The sequence below is a fragment of the Myotis myotis genome, unplaced genomic scaffold (genome assembly GCF_014108235.1).
Source record: "Myotis myotis isolate mMyoMyo1 unplaced genomic scaffold, mMyoMyo1.p scaffold_m19_p_1, whole genome shotgun sequence".
NCBI lineage: Eukaryota > Metazoa > Chordata > Mammalia > Chiroptera > Vespertilionidae > Myotis > Myotis myotis.
Window position 1 is genome coordinate 75098080 of NW_023416313.1, and position 19573 is coordinate 75117652.

Here is a 19573-nt window from a genome sequence, read left to right on the forward strand (position 1 = left end):
GAAGTCTCACTGAAGTAGTTGTAATCATTGGTTTAATAAGAAGGGCCTACACATTCAGCTGTGTCTTTGTCTTTATTTGTGTATTCCTGTCTCCATACATGCATGTGTCTACATATGTGTGTCCATCTCCATATGTGTCTGGGTGTGTCTGTCTATATATATGTGTGCATTTCTGAGTATCTCTTTGTAAGTGGTGTCTGAATGTGTTTGTGTATATCTGTACAATGTGGTTCAGTTTTTGTCTATATGCTTGTGTGCTTGTATGCATGTGCATCTCCATGTGTGTTTGTATGAGCATGCCTGTCTATGGGGGCCTGTGGGAATAAATGCAAATTCATTCAAAAGGACGCTATTCCTATTTAAGGACCAGCCCCTAATGTACTATTGAACTGAGTATGAATATAAATGTGGCCTGGGCAAGGCAGAAAGGAGGGGAAAGAAGAAAAAAGGAAAAGGAGGATGGATGAAAATTGAAATAGCCAAGGACCTGTTCTCTGATACCTCTGTGGCTCGGCCTGCTCTTTGCTACTCTCAGTCACATTTAATTGACCACTTTCTTGCACTTATGAAGTGATGATGAGAGCATACCACTAGGTCCACAGGAGTTACCACTTAAAACAGTCCTTGAGGAAGACAGAAAGAAATCTTTCCATCTCCCTCCTGTGATGCATAATATATGTCAGCCCATAAGCCCAAAAGGAGGAATGTATGCATTAATTTACTAGGTTCTTACTAGAGGTTTCACTGACTTCTTTTCAAAACTGCTATTATTTCTTTTGCCAAGCTAGCATTTTCTAACATAAACAAATACATTTGAGATCCAAAATATCAAGCACATGAATCTGGTATACATTCTAAACTTGACCAAAGAAATGTTCTACTGGAAATCTTTTCAAAATTATAACACTATTAATGAAGGTTAAATAAATATGCATGAAACTACTGCAAAATATTGATTTGATAAAGTAATAAAACCTTGCAAAGTTGGTAACTTAAATGTAATTTTCATCAAGAGCAACAATTTTTCTATGCAGTAGATACCTTCTGAACTATTAATAAAAGCTACTGGAGAAATGTGAATGGTGGTTAACTGCCAGTCACTTTTAAAAATAAGCATAATTTGGCACAGTAAGCCTGAAGATACTTAGGACAACTGCTGGTAATCTCAGAAAAGGCAGACATTCTGAACACTACCTTTTCTTTTTAAAATTTGATAAGAAGAAATAAGGTCTTGAGAAACCTCCTATCACAAAGTTTTGGGAAAGATTGGAATGGCTTAAATAGCCATTTATTAACTTTGGGCTAAAAATCTCTTCTTAAAAATATTTGAACTTTTTAGCTTAATGAAAACTTTTACAGGCTGAGTTTGGTCTCCCATTATGAAACTAACTAGTGGCCTGGTGCATGGATCTGTGGACATTGAAAGGAAATTTATTAGAAGAAATATTTTAATATCACTATTCACCCTTTCTCTATAATAGAAGTGTTAGAGATGAAAGAAAATTAGCAAAATGTATATGAAAATAATATATAAATTGATTAATAAATAAACAATAACAGCATGATATAACAACAACAAAGACATTATATAAAAACAACAAAAACATGATATAAAAGCAACATTGATAAAAACAATGGCTGATAAATTGATTAAACTTATTCTAATATCTCCCTGTATACCACATTAAGAGTAAAAACACTTTCAGAGTGCTTGACTAATTTTCCTTGCAATGAAGATTTACAACTTTAACATTAACATCACACGATCTTCGAACTCGAGAGAAAGCAATGTATAACTGATCGTGTCTGAAAATGGGTTCAGGTAGGAATATTCCTACTTTGTCTAGAGTTTGTCTTTGTGATTTATGAATAGTCATAGCAAATGCTGGCATCACGGGAAACTGTCTTCAAATTAATTTAAATGGGAGGCCAGTGTCAGACAGGGATAAATATCGTACATGCACGAGTCAATGTTTATTTTTAAATTGCCAGTGCACATCATATGTACCGGCAGGTCAGTCGGTCGGACGGTTGGATGGCAGTCAGTCATTTAGCCTTTTTTATATATAGATACTCAGGATGGTTTCTCCAGATATATTTTTCTAAAATATTTACTGATTACTACCCTCAGAGTAATTCTGCATAAGAGTCCAAGTCCCCATCCCAGCCCGACACATATGAAAAATTATTATAAGGTAATGTGAAATATAACTTCCGAAAAGTTTATAAGCCAGAATGAATATGTGTGTGTGTGTGTGTGTGTGTGTGTGTGTGCGTGTGTGTGTGTGTGTGTGTGTGTGTGTGGTAATTACACTGGATTTAGGCATCAGGGCACAATTTACAGTGCCTTAGGCTGGTAATCAGAAGACCTGAATTCTAAGCTCTGCCCTTCACTGCTTTCCTGATTGACCTCAGGCAGGTCACTTCAAGTCGCCCCATGGTGGTTACAAGGGCCCCTCTTGGCCAAGTTGTGTTGATTTGAATCCTTTCTCAACCACTTAATAGCTGTGTAACTTCGGGCAAGTTACTCAACCTCTTGTACTTCTGCATTCTTATCTGTTATGGAAGGATAATAATAGTTTTTGGTTCATAGGGCTGTGGCAAAGGGCAAATGAGATAAGTGTAGAATATTGTTTGGACCATCAAAAATCCTCAACAAACACTAGCTAGCCACTGTTAGTAGTTCTGAGTCACAGTTTCCTCTTGAGAAAGGGTCAGAGTAGGTGACCTCATTAATCCTTTCTATCTTCAAGAAAAGCATCGTTTGGACAGAGCCAATAACCAGATCTCCCAAAATCTCTGTGGCCGCAAGGAGCCCTCCTCAGTTCTTATTCAGCAAAGGTCATTCCCATGCTGCTTGCGGGCCTTCCGGCTTTACTGATTCCTATTTTCCATGCAACTCTACATACCTTGTTTATCCTATTTCTCAAACTACAGAAAATTACATGCTCAAATTAGGAAGGAGAAAAAATGTTGAAAGAAAATCACTTTGTAAGCAAGAGTGATTGCAAAGCGTCGAACATTAAGAGATTAAATAAACCTGGTTGGTGTGGTTCAGTGGTTGAGCATTGACCTATGAATCAGGAGGTTACAGTTCCATTCCTGGTCAGGACACATGTCTGGATTGCAGGCTCTATCTTTAGTAGGGAGCATGCAGGAGGCAGCTGATCAATGATTCTCTCTCATCATTGATGTTTCTTTCTCTCTCTCTCTCTTTCCCTTTCTCTCTCTGAAAGCAATAAAAACATATGTAAAAAAAGTGAGGAAACTTAAAATTTTTTAAAAGGAGAGTAAATAATTCTTAACACAGAATGCACTCTGTGTACACCACCATGATGCCATGTCATTAAAAATCTTTGAATTACATTTAGTATACTGCTCAAGGCAGTTTCTAATTCTAGAACTATTTCTATCAAAAAATATTAGCATGGTATAGTCTGGAGGATTATCAGTTTTCTGGTAAGTTTTTATACTCAAAATGTCACTGGTTATTGCTTAACTTGGTGGCCTGCTTCTATCTCTCCTGACTTGGCATCACTAGCACCATTCTGAGTGTGGGAGGGTATCCAGAACATTTTTTTTGTCTCCCAAAGGAAAGGTGGACACAGAGTGAGTATTGGGCCAGGTAATCAGCACTGACTACAGCAATGCCTTCAGTGTAAGCTGACTTCAAACTCCTGCCCACCTTCTCAGTAGTAACTTCTTCCCTTGGCCCCACATCCCCTGCCTCTTTTTCAACCTAGAAGGTACTGGGCTCAGGAATTGGGACACACAGAGACCTCAGGTAAGATTTCTATCCTGCCTCTGCCACTTGCCAATTAGGCCACTTGAGGCAAAACATTTTCACTTCTCTGTACATCATTGTGGCATCTATAAGATGTGAATAATAATGCCTTACTTCCCCGGGCCATTGCAGAGAGTGAGATCATGGAAGGAGCACAGTTCCTGGTGTAGAGGGTGTGCTTAAGATGCCTTAGTGATTCCTGATGCCCAACCTAATTGTATCTAGGATTTTAGTGGGTCTTCCCCAACCCTAGGCTCATCACATCATGTAGGACGAATAATGGGTGAAGCATAGGTTTGGAGTCAGTCAGGTTTGGATTGGAATTCCCCAGTGTGGCTTTGGGTACATTATGTAGGCTTTCTGATGCTCAGCTTCCTCCATCTGTGTACCAGGGATACCATCACTTATCTGCAATACTTTTTGATGAGGATTTCGTTAGATAACATGTTTAATTAAACAGCCTGCCCTTGGGAGTGGGTGACTGACATTTAAAATACTGCAAGCATCAGTAGTCTTCAAAATAGTCTCCTGACATTATTTTATTTTCACAGAAACATTGTGAGGTAGATGGGGCAGGTATTGTTGTGCCCATTTAAAAGAGGAGAAAAGCTGGTGATGTTAAGCAGTTTGTCCAATGCCACACCGAACAAAAATATGTTAGGATTAGGACTGGCACCGAAGCTGCTGCCTTTGAGAACAATGCTTGGCCGCTCTAATTTTTGTTAATGGAGTTAAGATAGTACATGAGCTGCATAGTTCAATTGAAAACATAGGGGAGAAAGGATTACCAGTGAACACAGCTTTCTTGTTCCTCTTCTCGCATCAGCAGATCTGTTACAATGTTTTCAGCAGAAGCTAATAGAAAGCCCTGTCACAAAATGGCAAGGATATTTATCGTTTCCCATAACCGGAAGTCCAGAGAGCAAAAGGAGGCACAGTATGGTCAGCAGCACAGGAATGTTTAAAAAAAACTTTCTCTCTCCTCCAGCCATCCTCAGCACCATGGTCTTAAGGGTGGTCGCCCAAGATATTAACATTGAGTATCTATCCTTCCCTTGGTCTTTGGAGTCAATTGCAATCAGCGCTTACCCCAGGGCCAATAAGAGGAAGCAGAGAAATGCTGGAACTCATTGCCTCAGGTTAAGCAGTGGATCCTACAGTGGAGAGTGGAGTTAGCTGCTTCTTTGTCCCCTGAGGGAAGGGTGGACACAGAAATCATTAGGGTCTCTATGAAGGAATACAGGGAATGGGTGTTGGGAGGGTAACAAACAGTACCATTCCACAGAGTAATAATAAAAATATTCACTACTGAATTGTTAAAAATGGCATTTCCCTTTTTAATCCCCATGTACTCTTGTTAAAGCATTGATTTCAGATGATTATTGAAATAAAAATTGTGAAGAAAATGAGCAAAGCGATTTTCCCATAAAGTTTTTTGTTTTGTTTTTTGAAATCACATTGTTGAAGTATGAGTGGCATACAAGTTTCTTCTTCGCTTTATTATTATTATTATTATTGGTGATAAGAACACGTGGCATAAGATCTGCCTCAGCAAATTTTTAAGCACACAATACAACATTGTTAACTATAGCATCTATGCTATACAGTAGATCTCTAGGACATATTTATCTTTTTTATTTAAGTTCTTTATTGTTTAAAGTATGACATATGTCTCCTTTTCCCCCATTGATCTCTCCCCGGCTGCTTCCACCCCCCGGCACATGCCATCGCCCCCCTAGTGTCTGTGTCCATTGGATATGATTATATGCATGCACACAAGTGCTTTCGTATTTATCTTGTATATCTAAAACTTTGCACACTGTGACTAATACCTCATCATTTCCCCCTCCTCCAGCCCCTAGCAACCATCACTCTAATCTCTGCTTCTATGAGTTTGACTATTTTAGATTTCTTATATAAATGATATCATGTAGTATTTGTCTTTCTGTGTCTGGCTTATTTCACTTAGCTAATGTCCTCCAGGTTTAGCCGTGTTTTCACAAATGGTGGAATTTCCTTTTTTAAGGCTGAATGCTATTCCACTATATGTTCATACATTTTCTTTTGTCCCCCCACTCCTCTGAATGTCTTTCTTGTGTATTTTTTAAAGTTTACTTTTATTGTTGACACTATTACAGATGTTCCCCATCCCCCTCATCTTTACCCACCTTCACCCAGCCCACGCCCCCCTTCCTTCTGGCCATCACCTCACTGTTGTCTGTGTCTATGGGTTGTACATACATGTTCTTTGGGTAATCTCTTCACCTTCTTTCATCCAGTCCTGCTGATGTCCCCCTCCCTTCTGACAGCTGTCAGTCTGTTCCCATACATTTTTAAAATTTCTTTTATGATTCCATTATTTTAATTTAAAATCAAGCACCAAGATCTTTCAACTTTTATACTAAACCTAAGAAAGTTGAGGGGAGTTTCCATACAACCAAGTTTTATAAAGGGAAATCAATTTGGAACATGGACAAATTTTATGTTCCTAAAGAGGAAAAAAAAATAAAATGTAGTAGATTTACTTGATAGAGAATACATATAAAGAATAAAATTGAGAGCATGATAAAAGGGGGAAAATATAAGGGTAGAAATGAGAGGACCTCTGCTTTTATTATTTTATATGTTTTTATTAATTTTAGAGAAAGGAAGGGAGAGGGAGAGAGAGATAGAAACATCAATGAGAGAGAAACATCAACTAGCTGCCTCCTGCACACCCCTCACTTGAGAGTAATCCCAAAACCCGGGCATGTGTCCTGACTGGGAATCGAACCAGCGACCTCTTGGTGCATGGGTCTATGCTCAATCACTGAGCCACACTGGCTGGGTAGAGGACCTCCAGTTTTTACCAACTTCTGCCCTAACAAATTATGTGTCCATGGCTAAATCACTTAAGAACAGAACTAAGTTGGAGATTACAAATAAGCATCCCACAGATCTGGCTCTAGATGTGATTGATTGGTTGATTGATTGATTGATTTATGTATTTACTTACTTACTTACTTACTTATTTACTTACTTACTTACTTACTTACTTACTTATTTTTTTGTCAGGTCTAACTGTCTCTAAGATAACCCTGCTGTTGGAAGCATAGTAACAAAGAGCAAGCTTCTGAGAGTAAACACACCCAACCACCAAAACCCTAGAGCTCAGACACTAAAGGTTCAGAGTCATAAACAATGAAAATGTGTTTAGAAGATATCCTCAGAGACAATAAAGATCCATTATATTTTTAACATATGAAGAAATATATGTCTTGATTCAGAATTACTGCTGCCAGTGATAGTTCAAGATTGCTTATGTAACAGTAATAAAAAATGTCTTTATTACCCCATATTATATGACCCAGATCTGTTTTTTAAAAATAGGGTAATGTTTTAAGGGGACAACTCCCCAATTTATCATCTGAAAGAATTGAAAGAATAATAATGACTCTCTTGTCTCACAAGATGACTGCGAGAGTCAAATGATGTAATACCTTTGAAAGTGTTTGTACAAAGTGAAATACCTTTCAAATATGAATGTTCATTGTTATGCAAAATAAATACTACCTTTAGAGATCCCATATCAAATCCACCTCCTGTTGGAGCAAAATGAAGTTGATGCTTCTTAAGAGTCCACATGTGTCCTGGACATGAAAATTACCTCTTCCATGGAATCAGAAGAGTTGGCTGTTTATGCCTCTTTTACTCACTTCACTTGCAAATAACACCTGACTCAGTTTCACCAAATGATAGTGAAAACTTTGTCTAGTGAGACAGTATTCTCCCTTCACAGAAGTGCTACTCACCACAGAACTCCTATGTGTTCATGAAATGTGTGTCCCAGTGCATGTCCCAGAGCCTAGTGCAGATAATGCATTTTCCTTTTCACTGCTCAGAACTCATTCGTCAGGATTAGCAGTTTTTGGCACATCTTGAGCATTACATAATCATGTTGGTACAGAAGGTTTTAGCTTCTTGCCACTGCTCATACTAAGGCATCCTCAATGTTGTGATATCCCTGATATCTCCAACAGATAACCAAATGTGTCTACTGGCTACATAATTTGTCAGCCATTAATAAAAACTAGAGTTATCACTCAAAGTACAGTAATTTTTGTCATATTTTTTTCTGATAGGGCTTTTGATAACATTTAAAAGTAGCCTCAGGTTTAGCTTCCTTGAATACTAGTGTGTGTTTGTTTACTTGTTTGTTTGCTTGCGTATTTGTTCACTTGCTTGTTTGAAACAAGTGACTTACAATGCCAGAGGTGCTAATCTGTAACTATATGCTCAATACTTGCTAAACTCTCTGACTTTATGTTCAGCTTTGACAGCTGCATTCTCTTGCTGAAAAAAAAAAAAAAGTTGCTATATTCAATGTTTAGTCCTTGTTCTTAATTAGTCTAACAAAAGCTAAACTCAAGGAAATTGTCAGGAAAGTCCCCACAAAAGTTTAAAGGGTGCACCTCCCTTAGCAGATGAAAAGTTTCCAAAGATCCTCATTAAATCCTTTTTTGAAAACAGGAATTTAACAAGAAATAGCAAATAAATTCTGCATAAAATTCTGATTACTTAAATGCAGTTGATTGCTGCCAGAGCCTGAAGGTTTTCCAAAACTGTCAGTAGTAAAATGAGCAAACTTGATCAATTTAATCAACTTAATCAGTGCAGTGGAATTTCAGAAATCTTCCACTGAATTGATCATATATTTTTAAGATAATCTGATAAAATAATTCAGGGGGAAAACTCACAACTTTACTGACTCCCTTAGATCAATATTTTAAGGCTCTCCAACATCTGGCCCACTTGACGTTTATCGGGTTTTCAATATGGCTTCACTACATGAACCATCTACACCAGCCAACCTGGTCTACTGACTGCCAAGCATGCCTCCAACTTGCCTTCTCCTGGCCTTTGTCTTCCCTGTGTCTTGGGGCTAAGGTGCTTTCATTTTTCTCTCTGCTCATCTTATAAGCTAAATTAAGTCCTGCTTCCTCCATGAAGTTTTTGCTAATGACTCCATTCCACACATTATAAGATCTCTTGTATTATTGCTATCATCTTGTATTGTTGTAACTATCCCTTAATTGACCAGGCATTTCTGTTTGATATGACTTAATTATCAGTTCCCAGAGATGTTGCATCTCTGTCTTTAGGTCTGCCCACTGCTTTACACAATGCCTTGCACATGTCTGACATTGATTCTATTAGTTAATCTGAATAATTTAACTGATTGAGTGAATTCATTTAATTGGAATACAACCTTTTAGGGAATAGTTGTAAAAATTGCAATTCCAGCCCTAACCAGTTTGGCTCAGTGGATAGAGTGTCAGCCTATGGACTGAGGGTCCCAGGTTTGATTCCAGTCAAGGGCATGTACTTTGGTTGTGGGCACATCCCCAGGAGGGAGTGTGCAGGAGGCAGCTATCAATGTTTCTCTCTCATCGATGTTTCTAACTCTTTATCCCTCTCCCCTCCACTCTGTAAAAAATCAATAAAATTTATTTTAAAAATATTGCAATTCTATCTGTGGCCCACACACTTGAAATAAATTTCCAAATCTACCACTTTCTAGATAGTGACTTAATCTTGGGCAAGTCCTTTCACCTCCACAATTTCAGTGTTCTCATCTGAAAGAATTGAAAGAATAATAATGACTCTCTTGTCTCACAAGATGACTGTGAGAGTCAAATAATGTAATACCTTTGAAAGTGTTCGTACAAAGTGAAATACCTTTCAAATATGAATGTGCATTGTTATGCAAAAGAAATACTATCTTTAGAGATCCCATATCAAATATAGTAAGAGCTTCTGAAATTATCTAGACTTCTGTTAGTTTTAAGATATATTTGATCTATTTTAAATGGTCTTCTATATCAGGTTGTTATTCTTATTTTCATTTACAGATGAAAGTTTGAAGTTATCTAAAGCTCATGGTCGAAGTGGAATTAATGATGGCACCAAAATGAGAGCTTTCATTGTTCTAGTTAGTAGCTATGAGCTTAATAAGCACTACTACTTCTTTCTAAATTTTTCTTTAAGCACCATTAAAGCTCTGATTCTTGGGGACTAATATAAAGCAACACACTGAACATATCACTTTGTCCTCTTGTAGTTCCTTGCACCCTCCATTGGCATAAATTTTATACCTGGATCCATAATTTAGCTCCATATTTCTTTAAAATCTTCCTGTATTCTTCTGAAAGTTCTCAAATCCATACTCTTTTTTCCTAAATCCAAATCTTTACCATTTCTTAATTGCTAAATTCTTTTAAGACATTTCCATTTGGATGATTCACAAGAATCTCAAAATTAAAACCAAAACTCAAGTTGTCATCTCTTTCTCCCCACCTCCCTATCCTGAAGCCTGCAACTCTTTCTATATTGTCTGTCTTAGAACATGCATGTCCATCAATACAGTAGCCAAAAACAAAAACCTGGAAAAAATCCTTGCCCATAAGATAATTTCTGCTAATTCTGTCTCCTTTCCAACTTATCAGTTCATACACTTCCATAAATCTCCATGTTCAAGAGCTGAGATTAGTCCATCTAGGGTGTAGATTACTGCCATAGTCTTCTAACTATATTCTATGTTCAATTTGCCTCGCTTCAGTCCATGGTTTATGCTGTAACCAGAGTAATCCCTTTAAGATGCAAACTTAATTCTATCAATCCTTAACTTTCAATCTTTCATTGGGTCCCCATTTCCATCTACAAAAGGGATGTAAGATGTAAGATGAACCATGAATCAAACTCCTTCACATGTATCCAGGTCCTCCCTTACAGAGACCATCCTCTCTCCTTCCTTCAAGCGTCAACTTAGATGTGAAGATATCCTGAAATGTTTCCCTATTAACTCTCTTCCAAAAATTGACTGGTTGGGTCTTGGGTCAGGCTGCTAGAATTTATATTTCTTCCACATTCCTTCCTGTGCCAGCCTAAGTGATTATAGAAAGCAACTTGGCATATGTACCAAGGGTATGAAAGTATTAAAACTTTTTAATCTAGTTACTTTACTTTAAAAATATTTTTTATTTTTTTTGTTGATAATCACCCAAGGATATTTTTTCCCATTAATTTTTAGAGGGAGTGGAATGGAGGAGGAGGAGAGAGAGAGTGAGAAACATTGATGTCAGAAAGACATATTGACTGGTTGCCTCTCGCACACTCCCTGACCAGGCCCAGGGATTGAGCCTATGACCGAGTTAAGTGCCCTTGACTGGAATCTAACCTGGAACTCTTCAGTCCTTGGGTTGACTCTCTATTCACTGAGCCAAACCGGCTAGGGGCTCAAATATTTTTTAAATGTGTCAATAAAGCTCAGAGGGATTTATATGCAAAGCTATTGTAATGTGTTTACAAGAAGAAAAAAATGCCACCTCTCTACAAGTAGAGAAAATGTTAAATAAATTCTTATATATGCATACTTTTATGTACAATATGTTTGGAAATTACTAAATGGGCACAGGAAGAGATGCATCTAAAACACAAAAATTTTGGAAGAGTCAGGATCTGGTTTCTGAAGAAAAATAGAAATTCCTTGGGTGAGAAAAGTTGGGAGTTACATTCCAGGAAGGAGTTAGGGGCAGAGAGGCCAAAGCCTCAGAACACTCATAGAGACCTGGGAAGTTCAAACACCCAGGAGGTGTTTGAATTCCCAGGAAGAAATGACAAGATACAAAGCAAAAACTAGCTGTCACCAGTTTTTAAAAGATTGGGATGTCATGCTAATGGACTCTATTTTTCAATTGCAAACCATCTGAGCTTTTGTTTGTTTGTTTGTTTGTTTGTTTTGTTTTTTTTTCTGAGCTCAATTATCTTTTATTCTTTTTTTTTTTTTTGTAGTTAAGGTATTACAAATGTGTCCTCATCCCCCCCATTAGAGAAGGCTTAACACAATTGTTTTACTTTAAATGATACCTCTGGTAAGGACCATCCCACTTTCCCCTTTTGGACATTTACCAAATAGAATTACATATAACAAAAGCTACCTTAAAAATCAATAGCAAGGGATATCCCCAAGTTTCGTACACTAAATTGGTGACTACAAGTACAGCAAGATGCACGATAGTTTAAAACATCTCATAAAAGACTCACCGTGCTGTTGAAGCCATCCTTTTCACTGGGAGGTAAGTCTGTTATTTTCATCACTTGTTTTTGTTGGTTGGGTTGGATACTTTTCTAACAAATGCATGTTTACTCTACTTTGATCTTTCGTTCTACCTTCTTGGTTATTTTCTCCCCCTTTATAAGCATAGTTCATATTTTTAATGTTGTTTCATTTTATTTTTTTTATTCTTGGTAGGTTAAATAGCTAAAGCGAGTGCTTTTTTGAATCCTAAATCAGCAGTCCAGTTAAGGTGAGCCATTCCCCTTCGCGTTTCAATCTTTGAATCATCATTCTGTGAAATGATAGTCACTGCTTCTAAATGGTAATCAAGGCTTGGAGTGGTTACACCCTGAACAAAATATCATCTCCTTGGCCAAACTTTTATCAGAAGGCGTTGCAGAAACTCATTAAGTTCCTTGAGTCAAAGATCCAGGTGAATCATTCTGAACCTCCACCCAGTTCAACTTTTTCCTCTGGTAGCAATTAATTACATTTTTCTCTTTTCCCACTCCCTCCTCCACCAACATTCAATCACATGTTCCAAGTGGCCACACACACTCACTCTGAGTTTACAAGCTCATATAAGGTTCGCTTGCTTGGCACTCACAGGAGGGAGATAAGAAATAAAGTGTTTATACTAGTAGCTTTTCTACGGAGTGCCTGGCAGTAGGAAAAAAAAAAAATCCTAAAAACTTAGTCCTAAAAGTCATGTAGCTTCTTAAACATAATTCACTATTTGACTTTACATTTTAACTTCTTAATAAAAAGAATGTAAGGCAAATAGGTTATGTGAAAATATTCAAGTGATAGTGTGCTATCTTATTAGTTATTCAAGTAATTAACATTAGTTATTCAAGTAATTAACACAGCTTACATGGTTAGAGTTAGCCTGAGTGTAGAATCAATGAATCTGAGAACTGTAAAGGTATTCACAGAAAGTGTCTGGGCTCTGCACTTAATCAGACTAGGTTCAATACAAGCTTGCTCATTTACCATCTATATCACTTTAAACAAATTAGTCATGATTTCATCTATTGGACTGACACCTAACTCAAATGGCCACTATGGGGATTCCTTGCAATAATATATTCAGTGCTAATCTCAAAGGGAGATAATAATGCAACAATAATAAACAGCCTGATAACACCATTCTAACTATTCTACCTAAATTAGCTCACTTATCCTCTCAACAATCTCATGGGAGAGACATCACCACTACCCTATTTTACAGATTGGGGAAACTAATACACAGAAATGCTACTGTCTTTATTCAAGATCATGAAGACATGAATTGGGTAAACTGAATTTGAACCCAGAATTCATACATTTAACCAACATGCCTCTGAATACATTCCTTTCTCTCCTTAAAAATTAAGAAGGTTATGCCCTAACCAGTTTGGCTCTGTGGATAGAGCATCGGCCTGTGGACTGAAAGGTCCCAGGTTTGATTCCCGTCAAGGGCATGTACCTTGGTTGTGGGCACATCCCCAGTAGGGGGTGTGCAGGAGGCAGCTGATCGATGTTTCTCTCTCATAGATGTTTCTAACTCTCTATCCCTCTCTCTTCCTTTCTGTAAAAAATCAATAAAATATATTTTTAAAAAATTAAGAAGGTTAACTAACAATCTCAAAAATTCAGTCAGGTTGAAGGTTAGTAGTTGAGTTGGAAGCTAGGACCTATGAACCTAAGTCTCACAATTCCATTCTAGTACAGTACAATAAAACAAAGTTAAGCAAAAGACAGAATAAAGCATTAGATAAATGCAGATGGTGGGTTTTGAATAAGAAACTAGAATGTTTCACTACTGTTTTGTGAAAATGAAAAGTCCAGTTATAGTGACTAATTAGTTGATAATGACTCATTTTGAAATATTCATGTCAGGCCCTTTCCCTGCTTAAAGTCAGAATTCATAATGCTTTAGAAAGATCCTATCTTAGAAGTTCTAAGGAGGAAATCATCTTTGCTATTAACACTTCCGTCCACAACACTCTAACATAGGCAAAGCTGAAGTTTGGCGCTTCATCCCTCTTTCTTTCAGGTATCACTTCCCCTTCCCATCAATGAATCTCTGAAAGGAGACTGACAGTCCGTAGAGTTGATATGGCCTAGCTGGTGATGAAGCCCCTAAAACGTGCTTCGTAGAAACAGCTGGCCATCCCTCTCACCTATAAGACAGCCTATTTCCTTTAGTATTATTTACAGACGCAAGCAAAGCCTTCTAAGTCTCCTAGCCTTTTGTAGTCATGAACAACCAAGTAATGCTTTAGCCTCCATATCCACAGGGATTTTCCCACACTCACCCAAATAGTTAAACTGGCCACAGGAGCTTAAGGCCAATGGCAGTGAGGCTAGAACCAGCTGTAATTGAAGAGATGGGAGGTGTGAATTTGTTACCTGTGCCTCACCAGCTCCTGACTTGAAGCCAGAAGAGCCCAAGAAACCAACCATTCCAGCTCTCATAATGTAGGTCAATGAGATGTGGTGAGAGGAGACTTGCCTTCCTTAATTGAACTAATCAGTCTTGGGGCTACTAGGTGTTAAGAGTGATTCATACGAATAGAGGAAAAACTTGGTAGCATAATAAGAACAATAATAGTAAACATGTATTTGTGCACTTACCCTGTGCCAGGCATCCTTCTAAACCCCTCCATCCAGCATCCTATTTCACATCATTACTACAACATGTTGAGGTTGGTGCCATTAATCTCATTGTACAGATCTGGAAATGGAGGAAGAGAAAGGTTAAACTGTCTTTCCCCATCTGCTATAGCAAATGAGGGACACAGGGTACAAACCCAGCAATGAAAAGCAAAAGCCTTTGTTTGAAACTTCTTTACCATGAAAATCAAAAGTGGGGGATTAGCAAGCTTTTTCTGCAAAGAGCCAGTTAGTAACTGTTTTAGGCTGTGCAGGCCAAAGGGCTTTGCTCTCTTCCAATAAAATTTTACTATGGACACCGAAATTTGAATTTCATACTATTTTTATGTGCCATGAAATATTCTTTTTTTTGGATTTTTTTTTTCCTAGCCAGTTAAAATGCCCAAACCATTCTTGGCTCACAGGTCCTAGAAAAACAGGCCAGGCTTGGCCCACGGGCCATAGTTTATTGCCCCTAGATCAAAAGGATTGAAATAAAATTAAAACAAAGACAGTTGGAAAGAATGTGAATCATAATGTTCCTTTTCTGCCATTTTTCACATTGTATTTACTTTAGTCTAAAAATTATTGTCCATCATTCTTATTTATATCATTTGAAACCACACATTTCAACTTCAGAATCTAGTTTGAATCTTCACATTTAACAAGCCATGTGGCCTTGGGCAGTTTACTTAACCCTAAACCACAGCTTCCTCATTGTAATAACAGTGGTTATCTCACAGGTTTGGTTGTTGTAGGCATTAAATTAAATAATACATGCTAAACAATTATCACAACTCCTCAGTACATTGTAAACTCTCAATAAATGTTAAGTCTTATTACTACTGCTATAATTATTATTACTACTGCTACTGTTATCAACATCATCATTACCCCAGGCAAGAACATTAAAATAGCACCTCTCCAGCCCTGACTGTTTTGGCTCAGTGGATTAAGCATCGGCCTGCGGACTCAGGGGTCCTGAACCCGGTCGGGGGATGTGCCTTGGTTGTGGGCATGTCCCCAGTGAGGGGGGTGCAGGAGGCAGCTGATTGATGTTTCTCTCTCGTCGATGTTTCTGGCTCTCTGTCCCTCTCCCTTCATCTTTGTGGAGAATCAATAAAATATATTTAAAAAATAAATAAATAAAATAAAATAAAATAAAATAAAATAAAATAGCACCTCTCCAGAAGCTACCTCTATAATTCTCTATTGACTGAGTCTCTACCTAGTTGGTAAATACAAAAGTCCTTTAAATATCCTCCCCACCCACCTCAATATATACTATCACTTTATTACATCCCAAATTACTCTCCCCCTACAAAAAAACAAAACAAAACAATTTCACTTAGTCCATATTCTCATCATTCTATAAAAAATAAGCCTCGCTTGCACAGCACCTAATAGAATTCTGGTTGTGTGTCTCCAGCACACTATCCTGTAGGAATTGGCAACCTTCGAATCTGCAAGTCACCAACATTTCACTCACCTATCTTTAGCTTTTTTAAAAATTTCTTTATTGATTAAGTTATTACATATGTGTCCTTATCCCCACATTACCCCCCACACACACACACTCATGCCCTCAACCCCCTGTTGTCTGTGTCCATTGGTTAGTCCTATATGTTTGCATATAAGTCCTTTGGTTGATCTCTCCCCCTTACCTCCACCCTCCCCTACCTTCCCTCTGAGGTTTGACGGTCTGATGGATGCTTCTCTGTCTCTGGATCTGTTTTTGTAGCTTTTTTTGATGCTGCTTGCAATGCTCATAGGTCAGTGTAAGAAGAATGAGATACAAAACCTTCATGGGAACCTCCGTGAATGAGAACAACCACATTTTATCTCACGGATCTTAGTTATCAGGCCTTGTGTGGAATGGTACTTTACTTAAACCACTGAGAACAGCTCTCATCACCACTGTGAGCCTCTTTTCTCTACTATTTATTGAATATTTACTATGTCCCTGGCACCATGATATTCTCTAATAATGTCTGTTACAGCACCCTTTGCTGAGACAGGTGAAATGCACAAATAGGATGCTGATGAAGATGCAGAAATTACCACTCTAGCTGTGTGGGCCAAGGGAAAGCATGACTCTGCTCTAAGTCCTGTTGTCTCATTATCTCAGACTTGGGCCGTTTTTTTCTCAAAAGACTTGTGGGCAGGTAGTGTCGTTAAAGTTCATCATTTATCGGCTAGCAAATCAGCTGAGCATGACTGAGTTATCTGATTCTCTATTTCAGAGGACTGATGGGTTATGTTCTCAGAAGGGCATGACAATTCATCAGGAAAAGGAGTGAGCGATGGTTTCCAGAGAATGCCTTACTTGTCATCTCGAGGTTTCCATATCACTGGAGCCAAATGTTAGTCCCATGGGCTTAAATAGTTAGAGGATCCTGGCCTTTTTGAGGAAAGAAATAATCTCTTTGTCATTTCTCAAATGTGTTGATATGAAATCAAATAATCATAGCTCAGGTCATTGTAGACAATTATGTGTCTCAACTGGACAAGATTGCACCAAGGGCAGACTTTCCATGTGCATTAGAATAAATGCCCGACTGCCATGGGGAGGCTGACCCCAAAATATCTTCTCTACATTTTGTTTAGTGGTTCATTAGTTTAAGAGCTTTTCCTGCTTCCCAACCCGGTTACTATAAATGGAACAACTCTGTTGATTAAATATTTTATTTAATTTTTTTTCTTGAACCACAAAATTATTCAATATATTGAAGGTCTGATAATGAACCTACTGGCTCAGTTAATTTCTTGATTTGGCTATAAAATTAAGTACTCTAGGAAATGAATAGACAGATCACTGGACACAGCATTCTGTCTTTTTTCACCCATAAAACCAATCATAGGCAAGAAATTTTAAGTAGATAGAGTTTATCTCTACACAACCCCACCTCTAAGCTCCCAATACTATTGTTTTCTTTTCTCCCCTCCTCATAGCTACTTCCTTGGAAGTACTTTCATGATTTCAGATTTCTCTTAGTTACCACAAATAATACAATAGTGCATAGACTCTCTCTTCCAGTACAATGGGATATCTTATTTTAACTAATTACAATAATGCTTAATACAATACAATGATTATCTAATAGCAGCATCTCACACATTTATAACAAGACAGTGGGCATGAGATTTCTTAGTAGGACCCTACCAAGGATCTCTTCTCCTACCAATAGGCAACCTCCTCCTCATTCATATCATCCACTGGCTATAAGTTCATAATCAATTATCCATCCTTTTGGGCGACAGGGGAGTAATAAGAGATATCAGTGTCTACTATAAACAAAGCTTTCTGAAATCTCCCAAGGAATTAACAGATAATAGAAATGTAATGCACTATTTCCTGCTAGAAGATATAGAGAATTTGTAAGAAACTCTCTTTCTCTCTCTCTCTCTCTCTCTCTCTCTCTCTCTCTCTCTCTCTCTCTCATGCGCGCGCGCACACACACACACACACACACACACACACACACGTTATAAAAGCAAATATGCATCTTTATTTGTTCAGAAACACCCTTTTCTCTTCATGATCAAGAACAGTGCCTAAAGAGTGGCTGGCACATAATCGTCAATCAATATTTGCTAAGTGACTGAAAAAGGGACTAAATTATCAACTATTTGGAAGCAATCTGAGAAACGTTTTTTTGTTCTGGGTGCCTTATAGTTAAGGTCTATAGAAATTCTTATTTAAAAAGTTTAAAGTATCTGAGTGAATAATGGTTTCTTCTGTACATTGTTTCCCAAACCTGTTACAGAGCTGCTAAACATCTATAATAATAAAAGGGTAATATGCTAATTAGACCGGATGTCATTCTGGACATCATTCTGGACGTCCTTCCTGACAAAGCTGGGCCAGAAGGAAGCCCGGGTCCCAGGTGCCAGAGGGAAGCTGGTGCCAGCAGTCATTAAATAGTAGAGAAAAGAGGCTCACAGTGGTGATGAGAGCTGTTCTCAGTGGTTTAAGTAAAGTAGCGTTCCACACAAGGCCTGATAACTAAGATCCATGAGATAAAATGTGGTTGTTCTCATTCACGGAGGTTTCCATGATGGTTTTGTATCTCCTTCTTCTTACACTGACCTCTGAGCATTTCAAACAGCATCAAAAAAGCTAAAGATCGGTGAGTGAAATGTTAGTGACTTGCAGATTCGAAGGTAGCCAATTCCTACAGGATAGTGTGCTGGAGAGACACAACCAGAATTCTATTAGGTGTTGTGCAAGTGAGGCTTATTTTTTCTAGAATGATGAGAATATGGAGTAAGTGGAATTGTTTTGGCTTTGAAATGTCTGGTCAGCCAACCTGCCACCTCATCATTACCTTGGTAGCATTTTCACAGCGCCTTTCTTCTTTCCAGTGATCCAGGCTTCAGTATAGAGATGCAGAGCTGTGAGCTGAAAAATCGAGACAGAGTGATAGAAAAACCTGCCCAGGCACCGGCTTTCAAAACGTTTTCACCTTAGGTCCAGTCACTGCTTTTCATCTTCAAAGTTCTTTGCATACATTAATAAATTTATCCTTATGACACACCTTCCAGGTAAGAGGTAGACTTATGGTGGATTCTAACATTAGGGGATTCAGAAGTGCCCACAATATTAGGTCCCTGGTACTTGCAAAATGCCTCCAAACAGAAGTCCCTTCAATGGTAACCGAGTCACTACTGCATTCCTCTTCCAAAGTAGATGCTGCCTTTGCTGGTTCCAAATTTAAGCTTCAATAAAAGTGCACCTGAGCAGGACTAAAACTGAATACCTGTAAAATATCTATCTACCTTACCGAGCCGCTAAGTATGGTTACACTTTTCCTTTTCTTTAAAAAAAATTAAGCTATAAATTACCTTTTGTAGTGGATGCTTCTGTGTGAGTTTTCACAAATGAATACAGCTGAGTAGCCACCATCGCAATTAAGATATAAAACAAGTCCATCATGCACACCAATTGCCCCACCAATTTCTACTCCTGCCCCCAACCTCAGGCAACACTATCCCTAGAGTTGTGTTTATTCAAGACTATCATATGAATGGAATCATATAATATGCAGCCTTTTAAC

At 38.0% G+C, this 19573-nt stretch overlaps 2 long non-coding RNA genes across 16 annotated transcripts in view; one reads left to right on the plus strand and one right to left on the minus strand.

Annotated features, from left to right (window-relative positions):
- LOC118672080 overlaps positions 1 to 12209 on the minus strand; it is a 96114-nt gene extending 83905 nt beyond the window's left edge. For 2 of the 3 annotated variants that reach the window (XR_004972987.1, XR_004972986.1), the window contains exon 1: positions 11867 to 12209. This is a non-coding gene — a long non-coding RNA (uncharacterized LOC118672080). The remainder of the gene's footprint in view (positions 1 to 11866) is intronic. The other variant, XR_004972984.1, reaches the window with a different exon arrangement.
- Positions 1 to 19573, plus strand: part of LOC118672047 — a 58166-nt gene that overhangs the window by 15552 nt on the left and 23041 nt on the right. For 3 of the 13 annotated variants that reach the window (XR_004972966.1, XR_004972971.1, XR_004972965.1), the window contains exon 2: positions 18882 to 19061. The exons of 3 other annotated variants lie outside the window; for them this stretch is intronic. This is a non-coding gene — a long non-coding RNA (uncharacterized LOC118672047). Of the gene's footprint in view, positions 1 to 10962; positions 11899 to 12074; positions 12130 to 18881; positions 19062 to 19573 lie in introns of those variants that run through there. 7 more of the 13 variants (XR_004972978.1, XR_004972974.1, XR_004972979.1 and 4 more) reach the window with 5 other exon arrangements.